Source organism: Lutra lutra, chromosome 9 (assembly GCF_902655055.1).
Source record: "Lutra lutra chromosome 9, mLutLut1.2, whole genome shotgun sequence".
NCBI lineage: Eukaryota > Metazoa > Chordata > Mammalia > Carnivora > Mustelidae > Lutra > Lutra lutra.
Window position 1 is genome coordinate 55,265,566 of NC_062286.1, and position 17,415 is coordinate 55,282,980.

Here is a 17,415-nt window from a genome sequence, read left to right on the forward strand (position 1 = left end):
AATTACATAGAAGTTAAAAATTACATATGAGAAAAACACCACAAACAAATAAAAAAGATAAATGTCAAATTGAAAATAAATGATGATATAATCACACACACACACACATGCACAACACACACACACACACACAAATCACACACATAAAAAATAAGATAAAGAGAAAATGCGTAAAAAATATGAACCAACACTCATAGAAAAGGGAGGCCAAATGATTCCTAAGCATATGAAAAATGTGTGAACCCATTCATAATAAGGAATGCACAAAAGAATGAGATGATATTCCTTACATATCAGATGGCTCAGATTCAAAACTCTGATCACACTCTGTTGACGAAGGTGCAAGGAAATAGACATATGGCTGGTGGGGGTATTAAGTAGAACAAACTCAAAGGAGAAAATTTGGCAATGGTTATCAAAATTACAGAGAAAACACGTATCTTTGACCCAGAAAATCTGCTTCTGAAATCCTTGGATATATTTACCTGCTTGCAAATAACAAGATACAAGGATTCCCCTCACTAAGGTACAAAGTACCTCTGTGTCTTTCTCCTTTCTTGGTCACCATAACACCAAGACTGTCCTTAGGACCCACTTATTGGTCTTCACCATCTCCCCCACAAGAGTGTGCGTGTGCGTAAAGGATGAGCAGCAGGCCTGCTTGGGGAGGTGATCCCAGTTTGCCTTCTCACAGCACCACTTCCTTGTGTAAATGCGGATACCATGAGCTGGTTATCCGTCCTATTTACTGGGAGAGCGGCAAATTGACAGTCAAGCTTTGAGCCTATGTAAGTGGAATTACATAGGCAGGTGGGGAACTAGGGCAGTAATTTCTCTCTTTCAGAATGAATCACACATACCTTGACCTCGTTCACAGAAACTATGTTTGTACTCCTCGCTTGCAGCTGTTGGACCACTGCGAACACCAAATAGGCTTCGCATGCTGTTTTCCCTGACCTGTTTCCGTCTATGGCGTAAACTTCATGCTAGATTTGGTCCAACTGAGTCCTACTAGCTGCCTTGCTAGTCTGAACATGGAATTACTCCTGGTGGCAGGGCAGTGCACCAGAAGGCAGGCTGCATCCCCAGCACTGGGACAGGACCTGGTACAGAGGAGCAACTCTGTAGGCAAGAGTCAAATGATAAATGAATGGATGGATGAATATTGTTAAGTGAAAAAGATCAAGGTACACAACAGTAACACTTCATGTTACCATTTGTGTAAAAAGGTAACGTTGCTTCCATTGGCACGGGCTAAGTCTGGTCAAGGGCGCAAGTAATTCACACCTCCATAAATGAATGCACTTCTATGTTTGGTGGTTACAGGATTTCTATAAAGGTTTTCATATAAAGCCACCTGGGTGGCTCAGTCAGTTCAGCGTCTGCCTTCGTCTTGAGTCATGATCTCAGGGTCCTGGGATCGAGCCCTGTGTCGGGCTCCCTGCTCAGCTGCGAGTCTGCTTCTCCCTCTCCCTCTGTGATTGCTCTCACTCTCTTTCAAATAAATCAGAAAAAAAAAATTTTTTTAATTTAAAAAAGAAAGGTTTTTATTGGAAAACAGTTGTTGGTCTGCTTTATCATGTATGTAAATGTATAAATGATTAATTGAGATTGTATTTCATAGGCAATAATGATTTTGAACTGGAATATCATCAAGCAGACATTATGGAAGAGCTGGAAGTGGTATGCAGATCGGCAGATGTCGCACGTGGATCCCTACTCATCCCATCAGGAAAGAGAGGTTGGAAAATAATAGAGCCTAAAGATATTGGTCATATTCATCTCCCCTATGAAGTTGCTGAAAATCAATCAATAGGTTTTGAGGTAAGGGCTGCTAAAAAAATAACAGCTTGCATTATAAGGAGTTTATATTAAGCTTTCTGATCACAGTTAAGTATCTGTAAACATTCCTATTTCATAACAACTGAAATAAGCATATACATAAGAATAAAGAAAAATACATTTTCCATTCCTTAAGTAACAAATGGAATAAATAGGGGAAGCTTACAGAGAATCCAAGAATTGTTAAAAATTATTAAGAAATAAAGATGGAGGGGGCGCCTGGGTGGCTCAGTGGGTTAAAGCCTCTGCCTTCGGCTCAGGTCATGGTCTCAGGGTCCTGGGATCGAGCCCCACATCGGGCTCACTGCACAGCGGGGAGCCTGCTTCCCCCTCTCTCTCTGCCTGCCTCTCTGCCTACTTGTGATCTCTGTCAAATAAATAAATAAATCTTTAAAAAAAAAAAAGAAATAAAGATGGATAGTGCTGCTTATCTTTATACCACTCGGAATTATCATATGATTTAATAGTTTCCTATTCCTGCTAACTGGTTTTTTATGCATGGGTTCTGTATCAGGCATATTTATCTAGACAATATTTATCTACATATGTCTTCTATATATTTTAGCCCATTAAAGTCCAACAAACAGGCTGCAAATACTGTAAATCTTTCCACTCTGGCTGGTAGCAATATAAACTGTTCCCAGCCCGACTGCTGGGAATGATTCAACCCACTGCTTTCTTTCCTGGCCTTGTAGAATTTTGCCCCATACCTGCACAGATAAGTGGACTGCTTTGCAGATACCTAGAGCATTCTCAATCTCTCCGTTCCACATCTCCCCACTCACAATCTGCCCTACGCATTCTAGCCAGTCTCCCCTCTTTCTCATCTCTGCTCCTCAGTTCAGTGGGGCTACCGGGCTCTGTTTCAGTTCTCCTTCCTGCTCCATGGCCTGGAAATGGCTTCAGACAGTGGAGAAAATCAAAGGGCTCCTCTTAATTATTTCTCTTCTCTCATGTTCACAGTCTATGCTACCTGCTGTCCACTGTCTGAAAATAGTTGTTCCTGCTGTTTGAATTTCTAGCTCTTATTACAAGGGGGAAATTCTTGTTGCAGTTAAACCTTCGTGGGAAGAGGTATAAGTCAATAATTTTATCCTTTGTACTTCCCCAAGAATGATAAAAACTATCTCCAAGGTCAATTTAAATGATATTGTGGTCATCTTAAAGACACACACACACACACACACACACACACACACCAGAAACAACAATAATCCTTGTCTTTTAGAAATTCTATTAAAATATTCATGGACTAAGTGATATAATTTCCGAAATTTGTTTCAGAAATATGGGTGAGGGTGAAATTCCATGAGAATAGACACTGGTCATGAATTGATAATTATTGAAATTGGGTGAGGAATACTACCTACTTTTTTATGTTTGAAATTCCCCATAATAAATGTTTTCTGAAATCAATGATAAGAAACTCTGTTTAATGCCCACTAAATCACTTCTGTGTCAAGTTCATAACAATGAATGATCTGAGAGCAGAGGTTTGGTGGCCGAATATGAAAGCAGGCAGTGTAAAAAGAGAAACTGCAGGGAAGAGAAACTGAAGAGTGAAGGACAGTTCTCAAACACCATATCTTAATCAGTTCAAGTACCGGCCCTCCCTGATAACCCCAAGGACCAGGCTAGCAACAGGCTCTCCCCCTACTGTGAGAGGGGCCAGAAGCTCTGCCCCACACGACGTAGTTAGTGCTTCTGTGACTGCTTCGTCCCTATTTTAGAGAGTGAAATTTCACAAATCACAAAACCAATCTGTCCTGCCACAAACTCTGACTAAATAGAACCTGGGTTCTTTTGCTGCTATGGTAACAGCAAAGACAGGCAGTGTGTGTGTGTGGTGGGGGGGAAATGCATGCTTTGTCACAGGGATAAAAAAAGTAGGTGAAAAACAAAAGTCAGAGAAAGCAGTCTATTCATCTCTCAGGACCCAGCCCGAAGCCCTCTTCAGTCAATGCTCTGGAGAATGTAAATTCTGCCTCCTCTCGAACCTCAGTGGCCTCCTCTATAGAGCTGTGTTTATAAAGCATAGAATCTGTGCATCCAAGGAAGGTATCATCATTTTCATTTTGCAGAAGGGAAAACTGAGGCTCAGAGAGACTAGGAAACTCTTTAAAGTCTAGTCAGTGCCAAAGCTTGGATCAAAACCCAGATCTACCTAGTGCCAAAGCCCACATTCTCCCATCTCTGATCCAGGAGCATTGAGCATTTGTGAGTGCTCATACAGAAAGTATCCATGTTAACCTATATGTCCATTATAAAATAAACAGAATAAACAACAGCATAAAGGCAAACATAGCAATCATGGTTAAGCATTTAAAGATCCAGAGTGTTTTAAAGACTCATATACCCTCCTCGTCCTCTCCCAAATTTCAACCAAATAGAAACATAATATTAGACTATACTAATAAAGGGGAAATCTCTTTCCCTTATGGAAACCTGAGAAGAGACGTGTAATTACAGATCTGCTTTCAGAGATGGGCTAACAAGCAATATTTTAGGACATCAATCTATATGCCAATCTAATATCATTGGGATAAATAAAAATTATACTGTTCTGTTCAGGTTTCCTCACATAACTTCTTAAACAGTGCAGTGTAAATCAGTCTTATTCTTGTTCAGTCCCTATAATAAATCCTCTACTTGAACATTTTTCAATGTGGTAGATAAAAGGGTATTTATTAATTCAAACTGGTTTTTAAGGAAGGTGTTTTTGTTTGGTGTTGATGTTATTTGGGGATATTGTTAGTGTTTTGTTTAACACAAATACAACTTTTATCTATAGGCATGCTTACCTTGTCATACTTGAGGAGAGAAATCAAGGGTACTCTGGCAGCAACACAGCCAAGAGGCTGCTATTGCTACAGAACATACCTCATGAGCCACCACTTCCACCAGTGAATTCTAACTGTATTTTAGTCTTTGCATCATTCATTCAAGATTTAACATCCCATTTAGGTGGGCTCCAAGATGGCAGAGGAGTAGGAGACATAAATTTCATCTGGTCTCGGGAATTCAGCTAAATACTTGTCAAACCATTCTGAACACCTACAAACTCAACAGGAGATTGAAGAAAAGAGTAGCAGCAACTATATGAATGGAAAAGTGACCACTTTCTGGGAGGTAGGACATACGGAGACATGAATCCGAGGCGATATACAGGAAGATAGACCACAGGGGGAGGGGCTAGCTCCCAACAAGTGATAGAGTGGCAGAGCACAAAATTGGAAATTTTGTAAGTATACTCCACTGAGGGACACCACTACAGTGGCTAAGTTGGGGGGGGGTGGGGGGAGCCCTCGCTGGGACTGTGTGGTCTCAGGACTCTTAGGGTCACAGAAAGATAAGGGAGCCCAAGTGTGACAGAGCTCCCAGGTATCAAAGCAGGGAAGCCAGCTGCAAAGATGGAGCTGAGGAGTTGGCTCTCAGCTCGGGGTTGCCATAAACAATGATCTGCAGCAGGCCACTGCCCTTCGAGTGGGACCCCATAAGTGGCAGATCTGGAGAGACTCCCCTTCCTCCCCCAAAAGGAGCCGCACAGGAGCACGCCGCAGGAATCTGCTGAGTTTGGAGACTCCAAATGGTACCATGCACCAGAGATAGAAACACTCGGTCACAGGCTGGGTCAGCATGGAGTGTGACTGGAGACCAATGTGACGGGAGGGATTGGCTGCTCTTCTCTGAGGGCGCACTGAGTAGTGGGGCCCCGAGCTCTCAGCTCCTCCAGGCCAGAGATTAGGAGGCTTCCATTATCATTCTCACCCTCCAAAGCTGTACAGAAATCTTTCAGGGAACAAAAGCTTCTGAGAGCGTACCCCAGCAGATTGTTTAGCCTGGCCCCTGGCAAGGGTGGTGCAATTCCTCCTGGGCAAAGACATTTGAGAATCACAGCAACAGGCCCCTCCCCCAGAAGATCAGCAAGAACATCCAGCCAAGACAAAGTTAACTCATCAATGAGAACTGCAAAGCTCCAGTGCCAGGGGAATATAACCCATAGAATTCATGGCTTTTCCCCCATGATTCTTTAGGCTTTCAAAGTTAATTTTTTAAATTTTCTTTATTCCTTTCTTTTTCTATTTATTCTTTTAATTTTTCTTCTTTTGTTTTTCAACCAACTTCTTACCAATTCCTTTTTAAAAATCTTAGTTCTTCTAAAAGAGCAAAATATGCCCTAAATCTAGTGTATGCCTTTGTTCTATTCACCCATCTGATCATATTCTCTCCTCTTTTTAAAAATTTTTCTTCTTTCTTTTTTTCAACCAACTTCTTATCTTTTCAATTCCTTTTTTAATTTTCATTTTTACAGTCATATTCCACCCCTTCATTGTATTTACCCTTATTTTTGTATATATATGTTTTTCTTTCTTTAAAATTTTGGGAGGCAGTTTCTTCTAACAGACCAAATACACCCAAAATCTAGTGTGTGTCTCTATTCTATTCTATTCACCAACCTGATCAAATTCTTCTTCTCCCCTCCCGCATGAGACACACACTGGTTTTGGGTCTCTTTTGATTTGTTTAGTGTATATTTTTCTGGGGCCATTGTTACCCTTGTAGCATTTTGTTCTCTTGTTCATCTATTCTTCTCTGGACAAAATGACAAAACAGAAAAACACCTCAAACTGTCAGGGAGCTAATCAACATGGACATTAGTAAGATGTCAAAACTAGAATTCAGAATAATGATTATAAAGATATTAACTTGGCTTGAAAAAAGCATAGAAGATAATAGAGAATCCTTTTTTGGAGAAATAAAATCTAGTCAAGTCAAAATAAAAAGGCTATCAATGAGGTGCAATAAAAAATGGAGGTTCTAGGGACTCCTGGGTGGCTCAGTTGGTTAAGCAGCTGCCTTCGGCTCAGGTCATGATCCCAGCGTCCTGGGATCGAGTCCCACATGGGGCTCCTTGCTCATCGGGGAGCCTGCTTCTCCCTCTACCTCTGCCTGCCATTCTGTCTGCCTGTGCTTGCTCTCTCTCCCTCTCTCTCTCTGACAAATAAATAAATAAAATCTTAAAAAAAATAAAAATAAAATGGAGGTTCTAACTGCTAGGATGAATGAAGCAGAAAAGAGAATTACGGGGGCACCTGGGTGGCTCAGTTGTTGAGCGTCTGATTTGGTTCAGGTCATGATCCATGGTCCTGGGATCAAGCCCTGTGTCAGGCTCCCTGCTCAGCAGGAAGCCTGCTTCTCCCTCTTCCATTCCCCCTGCTTGTGTTCCCTCTCTCACTGTGTCTATCTCTGTCAAACATAAATAAAATCTTTAAAAAGAAGAAGAAGAGGGCGCCTGGGTGGCTCAGTGGGTTGGGCCACTGCCTTCGGCTCAGGTCATGATCCCAGGTCCTGGGTTCGAGCCCCACGTCAGGCTTTCTGCTCAGCGGGGAGCCTGCTTTCTCCTCTCTCTCTCTGCCTGCCTCTCTGCCTACTTGTGATTTCTCTCTGTCAAATAAATAAATAAAATCTTTAAAAAAAAAAAGAAGAAGAAGAAGAGAGAATTAGTGATATAGAACACCAAATAATGGAGAATAAAGAAGTTGAGAAAAAGAGAGATCATGACAGGAGAATTTGAGAGATAAGTGGTACCATAAAGTGAGCAATATTAGAATAATTGGCATCCCAGAAGAAGAAGAAAGAGAGAGGGGGCAGAGGTGTATTAGAGCAAATCATAGCAGAGAACTTCCCTAATTTGGGAAAGGAAACATGCATCAATATCCAGGAGGCACAGAGAATCCCCTTAAAACTCAATAAAAATAGGTCAGCACCCCAACATCTCATAGTAAAACTTATAAATCTCAGAGACAAAGAGAAAATCCTAAAAGCACCTCAGGACAAGTGGTCTGTAACCTACAATGACAGAAACATTAGATTGGCAACAGACCTGTCCACAGAGAACTAGCAGGCCAGAAAGGACTGGCGTGATATATTCAGGGTTCCAACTGAGAAAAATATGCAGCCGAGAATACTAAATCAAGCTAGGCTGTCATTGAAAATAGAACAGATAAAAAGCTTCCAGGTAAAACAAACTAAAAGAATAAGCAATCACCAAACCAGCCCTACAAAAAATATTGAAAAGGGTCCTCTAAAGCCAAGAGAGAGCCTAAAAGCAACATAGACGGGGAAGAAACAGAGACCATATACAGTAACAGTCACTTTAAAGGCCATACAATGGCACTAAATTCATATCTTTCAATAGTTACCCTGAATGTAAAAGGGCTAAATGCCTCGATCAAAAGACACAGGGAATCAGATTGGATAAAAAAAAATAAGACCCATCAATATGCTGTCTGAAAGAGACTCATTTTAGACCCAAAGACACCTCCAAATTTAAAGTGATGGAGTAGAAAACCATTTACCATGCTAATGGACATCAAAAGAAAGTTGGGGTGGCAATCCTTTTATCAGACAAATTAGATTTTAAGCCAAAGACTCTAATAAGAGATGAGGAAGGACACTGTATAGTACTTAAAGGTTCTCTCCAACAAGAAGATCTAACAATTTTAAATATCTATGCCCCTAACATGGGAGCAGCTAATTATATAAACAGATTAATAACAAAATCAAAGAAACACATCAACAATAATATAATACTAGTAGGGAACTATAATATTCCCTTCACTGAAATGGAAGGATCATCTAAGCAAAAGATCAACAAGGAAATAAAGGCTTTAAATGACACACTGGACCAGATGGACATCACAGATATATTCAGAACATTCCATGCCAAGGCAACAGGAACACATTCTTCTCTAGTGCACATGGAACATTCTCCAGAATAGATCACATCCTGGGTCACAAATCAGTTCTCAATCAGTACCAAAAGATTGGCATCATTCTCTGCATATTTTCAGACCACAATGCTTTGAAACTAGAACTCAACCACAAGAGGAAAGTTGGAAAGAACTCAAATACATGGAGGCTAAAGAGCATCCTACTAAAGAATGAATGGGTCAACCAGGAAACTAAAGAAGAATGAAAAAATTCATGGAAACAAATGAAAATGAAAACACAACTGTTCAAAATCTTTGGGACACAGCAAAGGTGGTCCTGAGAGGAAAGTATATAGCAATATAAGCCTTTCTCAAGAAACAAGAAAGGCCTCAAGTACACAACCTAACCGTACACCTAAAGGAGCTGAAGAAAGAACAGCAAAGAAAGCCTAAACCCAGCAGGAGAAGGGAAATCATAAAGATCAGAGCAGAAATCAATGAAATAGAAACCAAAAGAACAGTAGAACAAATCAATCAAACTAGGAGCTGGTTCTTTGAAAGAATTAATAAGATTGATGAACCCCTGGCCAGACTTATCAAAAAGAAAACAGAAAGGACCCAAATTAATAAAATCATGAATGAGAGAGATCACAACCAACACCAAAGAAATGCAAACAATTATAAGGACGTATTATGAGCAATTATATGTCAACAAAATTAGACAACCTGGAAGAAATGGATGCATTCCTAGAAACGTATAAACTACCAAAATGAATGAGCAAGAAATAGAAAGACCCATAAACAGCAAGGACATTGAAGCAGTAATAAAAAATCTCTCAAAAAAACAGGAGTCCAAGACCACATGGCTTCCCACAGGAATTCCACCAAACATTTAAAGAAGAATTAATACCTATTCTTCTGAAACTTTTTCAAAAAATAGAAATGGAAGGAAAACTTCCAAACTCATTTTATTAGGCCAGCATTACTTTGATCCCAAAACCAAAGACCCCATCAAAAGGGAGAATTACAGAACAATATCCCTGATGAACACAAATGCAAAAATTCTCACCAAAATACTAACCAATAGGATCTAACAGTAGATGAAAAAGATTATTTACCGCAACCAAGTGGGATTTATTCTTCGGCTACAAGGTTGATTCAATATCTGCAAATCAATCAATGTCATACACTACATTAATCAAAGAAAAGACAAGAACCATACAATACTCCCAATAGATGCAGAAAAAGCATTTGACAAAGTATGGCATTTTTCTTGATTAAATCTCTTCAAGTGTAGGGATAGAGGGCACATACCTCAATATCATCAAAGCCATCTGTGAAAAACCCACAACAAATATCACTCTCAATGGGGAAAAACTGAGAGATTTTTCCCCTAAGGTCAGGAAAATGGCAGAGATGTCCACTATCACCACTGCTATTCAACATAGTACTGGAAGTTCTAACTCTGCAATCAGACAACAAAAAGAAATAAAAGGCATCTGAAACAGCAAAGAAGCCAAACTCTCACTCTTTGCAGATGATATGATACTCTATGTGGAAAACCCAAAAGACTCCACTCTAAAACTGCTAGAACTCATACAGGAATTCAGCAAAGTGGCAGGTTACAAAATCAATGCACAGAAATCAGCTACATTTCTATACACTAAGAACATGCCTGAAGAAAGAGAAATTAAGGAGTCAATCCCATTTACAATTGCATCCCAAACCATAAGATACATAGAAATAAATCTAATCAAAGAGACAAAGAATCGTTACTCAGAAAACTACAGAATACTCATGAAAGAAATTGAGGAAGACACAAAGAAATGGAAAAACATTCCATGCTCATGGATTGGAAGAACAAATATTGTGAAAATGTCTATGCTACCTAGAGTGATCTACACATTTAAAGCAATCCCTATCAAGATACCATCAATTTTTTTCAAAGAAATAGGGCAAATAATCCTAAAATTTATATGGAGCTAGAAGAGATCCCGAATAGCCAGAGGAATGTTGACATAGAAAACCAAAGTTGGCAGCATCACAATTCCGACTTCAAGTTCTATTACAAAGCTATAATCATCAAGACAGTATGGTACTGCCACAAAAACAGACAAATAAATCAATGGAAGAGAAGAGAGAGCCCAGAAATGGACCCTCAACTCTATGGTCAACTAATCTTCGACAAAGCAGGAAAGAATGTCCAATGGAAAAAAGACAGTCTCTTCAACAAATGGTATTGGGAAAATTGCACAGTCACATGCAGAAGAATGAAACTGGGTCATTTCCTTACACCACATATAAAAATAGACTCAAAATGGATGAAAGACCTGAATGTGAGACTGGGATCTATCAAAATCCTTGAGAAGAACACAGGCCTCAACCTCTCCGACCTCAGCCACAGCAACTTCTCCTTAGATACATCGCCAAACGCAAGGGAAGCAAGACAAAAATGAACTACTGGGATTTCATCAAAATCAAAAGCTTTTGCACAGTAAAGAAAACAGTCAACAAAACCAAAAGACAACCAACAGAATGGGAGAAAGTATTTGCCAATGTCTTAATCAGATAAAGGGCTAGTATCCAAAATCTATAAAGAACTATAAGGATCTATAAAGAACAAACTCAACATCCAAAGAACAAATAATCCAATCAAGAAATGAGCAGAAGACATGAACAGACATTTCTGCAAAGATGACATCCAAGTGGCCAACAAACACATGAAAAACTGCTCCACATCACTCGGCATCAGGGAAATACAAATCAAAACCACAGTGAGATACCACCCCACACCAGTCAGAATGACTAAAATTAACAAGTCAGGAAATGACAGATGTTGGCAAGAATGTGGATAAAGGGGAACCCTCCTACAATGTTGGTGGGAATTCAAGTTGGTGCAGCTACTCTGGAAAATAGTGTGGAGATTCCTCAAAAAGTTAAAAATAGAGCTACCCTATGTAACCCAGCAATTGCACTACTTGATATTTGTCCCAAAGATACAAATGTAGTGACCCAAAGGGGCAACTGCACTCCAGTGTTTATAGCAGCAATGTCCACAATAGCCAAACTATGGAAAGAGCCTAAATGTCCATCAAAAGATGAATGGATAAAGAAGATATGGTCTATATACCTGATATAGATAGATAGATAGATAGATAGATAGATAGATAGATATCACACAATGGAATATTATGCAGCCATCAAAAGTGAAATCTTGCCATTTACGACAACATGGATGGAACTAGAGGGTATCATGCCAAGCAAAATAAGTCAATCAGAGAAAAGCAATTATCATATGATCTCACTGATATGTGGAATTCGAGGAACAAGGCAGAGGATCATGTGGGAAGAAAGGAAAAAACGAAATGGGATGAAACCAGAGCGAGAGACAAACCGTGAGAGACTAAATCTCAAGAAACAAACTGAGGGTTGCTGGAGTGGGAGAGGGATAGGGTGGCTGGGTGATGGACATTGGGGAGGGTATGTGCTTTGGTGAGTGCTGTGAATTGTATAAGACTGATGACTCACAGACCTGTAACCCTGAAACCAATGATACATTATATGTTAATTTTTTTTAAATTTAAAGTCCTAAAAAAGACACATGCCTCACACCTTATACAAGGTGTGATATCTGTATCACACCTTGTGTGATGTGTAATATCTCTAAATGCAAAATGTAAAACTAGAAAACTTGTAGAAGAAAAAGAGGCAAAATATGTTGTGGCCTTAAGCTGGACAAAGATTTCTTAGATAAAACAGCAAATTCATGATCCATAAGAAAAACAAATTGATGGATTGGAATCCTTTAAAATTAACCAACTTTTCTCCTTAAAAGATACCATGAAGAAAACAAAAAGACAAACCAAAACAATAAATATTTTGTGGTAGGCTCAACATTGGCCCCCCGCCAAAGATGTCCACATCCTAACCCTTGGGATTTGTGCATATGTTATCTTACACAGAAAAAGAGGCTTTAAATATGATTAAGTTCAGGATCTTGCAATGGGGAGATTATCGGGGACTGTCCAATTGGGCCCCATGTAATTACAAGTTTTCTTATAAAAGGGAGACATGAGGGGTCAGAGACAATGTGATGACAGAAGCAGAGAGAGATCAGAAGATGTCATGTTGCTGGCTTTGAAGACAGAAGTTGAAGCCATGACCCAAGAATGCAAGTCATCTCTAAAAGCTAAAAAAGGCAAGGAAAGATTTTCCCCTGGAGCTATCAGAAAAAAACTGCAGCCTTGCCAACACATTATTTTAGGACTTTTGACCTCCAAACTGTATGATAATTAATTTATGTTGTTTTAGTCTCCTAACTTTGTTGTAATTTGTCACAGCCTCAACAAAATCCTAATACATAAATATCCATACACACACACACACACACACACACACACACATACAGTTTAAAGAAAACACTTCTTAAAAAGATGAGAAGTTACACATGTATACATAAAATATATAAGCAGTTTATTTATTTATTTGTCAGAGAAAGACATAGTGAGAGAAGAACACAAGCAGGGGGAGTGGGCGGGGAGCCTGATGAGGACTCCATCCCAATCAGGGTCCGAGTGGAAGGCACACGCTTAATAACTGAGCCACCCAGGCTCACCCCATATAAGCATTTTAAAAGAAAAATGATGAAGTAAATATATGTGTGACCATCACTCACATCAAGAAATAGAACATTCCCAGCAACCTGGCCTACACATCCCATATACCCTTCCCCTTCATCTATTTCTCCCTCCCCACTGAGATCACAACTACTAGACCACACGGTAATCATTTTCTGGGTGTCCTTTATAATTTATGTGCACCATAAATGCACATAGAGAAGTGTATTTCTAAATAGTATACCAATTTTGCCTGTTTTTTAAATGTGCTAAAATTCGCATAACACAAATTTTTCACCATAATCATTTTTTAGTGTACCACTCTGTAATGTTAAGTACATTCACATTGTTATGCAACAGATCTCCAGAACTTTTCATCTTGCAAACCTGAAACTTCATACTCATTAAATTACTCCCATTTCCCCCTCTCCCTAAAGTCCCTGGCAATCACCATACTTTCTGTTTCTATGAGTTTGACTGACTTTAGATACTTCATAGAAGTGAAATCATACGGTATTTGGTCTTTTCGTGACTAGCTTATCTTACCTAGCATGTCTTCAAGTTTCATCCATGTTGTAGCATGTGTCTGAATTTCCTTCCTTTTTAGTCTGAATAATATTCCATTGTATGTATATAGTACATTTCATGTGTCTATTCACCCGTTGTGGACATTTGGCTTGCTTCCACCTTTGGGTTATTGTGGATATTGCTGCTATGAACATGACTGGACAATCATTCCTTCAAGACCCTTCTTTTGGTTCTTTTGGGTATATATCTAGAAGTGGTGTTGCTGAACCATATGGTAATTCTATTTTTAATTTTTTGTGGAAACACCATACTGTTTTCCACAGCAGCTGCCCCATTGTACCTTCCCACAAATAGTGCACAAAAGTTCTCATTTCTCCAATCGTTTTCTTTTATTTTAAATGATTTTTATTAACATATAATGTATTATTTGCCTCAGGGGTCCAGGCTTGTGAATCGTCAGGCTTACACGTTTCACAGCACTCACCATAGCACATACCCTCCCCAATGTCCATCACCCAACCACCCTATCCCTCCCCTCCCCCATCCCCCAGCAACCCTCAGTTTGTTTCCTGAGATTAAGAGTCTCTTATGGTTTGTCTCCCTCCCAATTCCATCTTGTTTCCATCCAAGTACTAACCAGGCCCGACCCTGCTTAGCTTCCGAGATCAGACGAGATCTGGTGCGTTCAGGGTGGTATGGCTGTAGACTCCATCTTGTTTCCAATCCTTTCAACACTTGCTATTTTCTGTTTGGTTTTTTGGTTTTAGGGGTTTTTTTTTTTTTTGGTAACAGTCATCCTAAGGGAGGTGAGGTGATATGGTTTTGTGGTTTGGATGTACATTTCCCTAATGGTTAGTGATGTTCAGCATCTTTTCATATGCTTATTGGCCACTTGCGTATCTTCTTTGGAGAAATGTCTATTCAAATTCTTTGCCTGTTTTTTAAATGAAGTTATCTGGGGCTTTTTGTTATTGAGTTGTAGAAGTTCTTTACATATTCTGAATATTAACCCCTTGTCAGAAATATGATTCTCATTTTCTACCTTTTCATAGGTTGTCTTGTCACTCTGTTGATGTGTCCTTTCATACAGAGAAGTTTTTAATTTTGAGGTAGTCCAATTTACCTATTTTTATTTTTGTTGCCTATACTTTTGACATCATAACCAAAAATCATCGACAAATCCAATATAATTGAGTTTTCCCCCTATGTTTTCTTCTAAGAGTGTTATAGTTACAGGTCTTACATTTAGGTCTCTGATCCATTTTCAGTTGTTTTTTAGATTGCTATAGGTAAAGGTCCATCCTCATTCTGGCTATGGCTAGTCAGTTTTTCTCAGCATCATTTGTTGAAAAGAACTGTCCTTTCCCCAAGTTTTTCTTTACCTTGCTATAGGTAAAGGTCCAACCTCATTCTGGCTATGGCTAGTCAGTTTTTCTCAGCATCATTTGTTGAAAAGAATTGTCCTTTCCTTTCCCCTACTGAAGGGTCTTGGCACCCTGTTGAAAAACATTTGACCATCTATGCAAGAGTTTATTTCTGGGGTCCCTATTCTATGCTATGGTTTACATATTTGCCTTTATGCCAACACCAAACTATTTTGGAACTCTGTAGAATTCTATTTGTACTCTTGAGGATCTTGTTGGGGTTTTTTTGTTTTGTTTTTTGGGTTTTTTGTTTGTTTGTTTAGCGTTGAGAGATGCATTTCTATTATTGCACATAGCTCTGTTTGTTCATTTTCACTGAAGTATGGCATTCTCCTGTCCAAAATTTATCCATTCTATTGCTGATAGATATTTAATTATTTTGAAAATCTGTGGCATTTTTTGGAAATAGATTGCTGATACCCAGTCTCATCGGGTTTGAAATTCTTTTTCATAGCTCCTTGAGTATTTTTTACAGTCTATTTTAACCTAGATCATCTTTGCGATTTCATCTTTTGAGTTTTTAAACAATTCATCCACAGCCATTTTTTATTTTCTATCTGATATTCTAATATTTGAAGCTCTTCATGGTCTAAGTTGGCTGTTTATTGTTTGTGTGGAATCTCATTCTTTAATCTATATGGTTTTGTAGATCTTTGATTATGAGTTGATAGTTGGCTGATATTCATCTGTTGAAACATGTGTGGTCTAAGTTGAGCATGATTCCTCTAGATATGATTTTTACACACTTCTTCAAGAAACCAGGGACTGCTACAAATCCACAACTACTTTCAACCCGTATTTGGAGCACGAAGAGCCCCAGACCCATTCCTCTGTCCTCTCCCCTCCATCTTGCCACTGGCCTAGGAACTTAGTTTCTGGATTGCAGGGCTGATAATGCAATTTCATGTGTTCCTGTTCAACTCTACCTTCTTAGAGGCATTGAGATTCATTGGGTTTTCATTGGTTTCTTTCCTTCAGAAAATTCCTTATTTGCTGTGATAAAAGCAATGTAATAAAAGTTGTGTTTGATGGGAGTTTAAGTTATTTTGTAAGAGGAGGACTCTCTCAAAACTATCTGGTCCAACATTGTATCAAAAGCAGAATTCTTTCAAATGTTATTTTTTGATAGGTTGGTAAGGCATTAAGGGTCTTGTTTGAGAATAATAAGTAGCAGTTATTCCATGAACCAAACCAGGCTTTTGCTTTATTAAATAAGATAGACAGGGGCTAGGTTGTCCTCAGCTAAAGACAAAAGCTGTCTGGACCTCATAGGAATTGCAGTGATTTGGATAAGAGAAGTTACCCTTGTAACTGGGGAAGAGAAACAAACTCTACTGAATGAGTTTTATTAAGTTTCCACTGTTTGGTGAGAAATGTGAATCATAAACTGACCAGAAATATATCCATTGTTAAGAATAATGTGATTTGGGGGCACCTGGGTGGCTCAGTGGGTTAAGCCTCTGCCTTTGACTCAGGTCATGATCTCAGGGTCCTGGGATGGAGGCCCACATCAGGCTCTCCGCTCAGCAGGCAGCCTGCTTTCCCTCTCCCCCACCCCCCACCCCCACTGCCTGCCTCTCCACCTACTTGTGATCTCCGTCTGTCAAATAAATAAATAAATAAAATCTTAAAAAAAAAAAAAGAAGAAGAATGTGATTTGGATCTACTATAGATGAGGTAATGAAATTCTAAATTTGACTCTGAGGTAGATGAGAGTGAGAGCTAGGGTCAATCACTTACATTAAGTAGTATCTGAATAATTAAAGTTACCTTGATCTTATTATTTTGGCCTGTTGCAGAAATGTCTTTACTGTATTGAGATTTGATGTTAGCGGGTGAGTCTGAGTGGCTCAGTCATTAAGCATCTGCCTTCTGCTCAGGTCACGATCCCAGGATCCTGGGATCAAGCCCTGCATCAGGCCCCCTGCTCAGTGGTGAGCCTGCTTCTCCCTCTCCCACTCCCCCTGCTTGTATTCCTTCTCTTGCTATCTCTGTGTCAAATAAATAAGTAATATTTTTTAAAAAGATTTTATGTTAGCCTCTTAGTTTATAGAGCATAGTAATATTAAAGAATGGACTAGAAGAACATTCTGTCTTTTGCAAAGCCACACTTGAAGATATCTATTAAATTACTCAGTGTACCTTAAACAAGAACCCACACGTTTAAAAAATTTCTCCTTATATTCAGTGCCAGGAAAAACCTTTCTCTTTAGAAAAATATGTTTGCTTCTTTTTATCAGACTAAATAACCCATATGTTTCCTGTCTCAACTTTTCCCCTTAACTTTCAGAA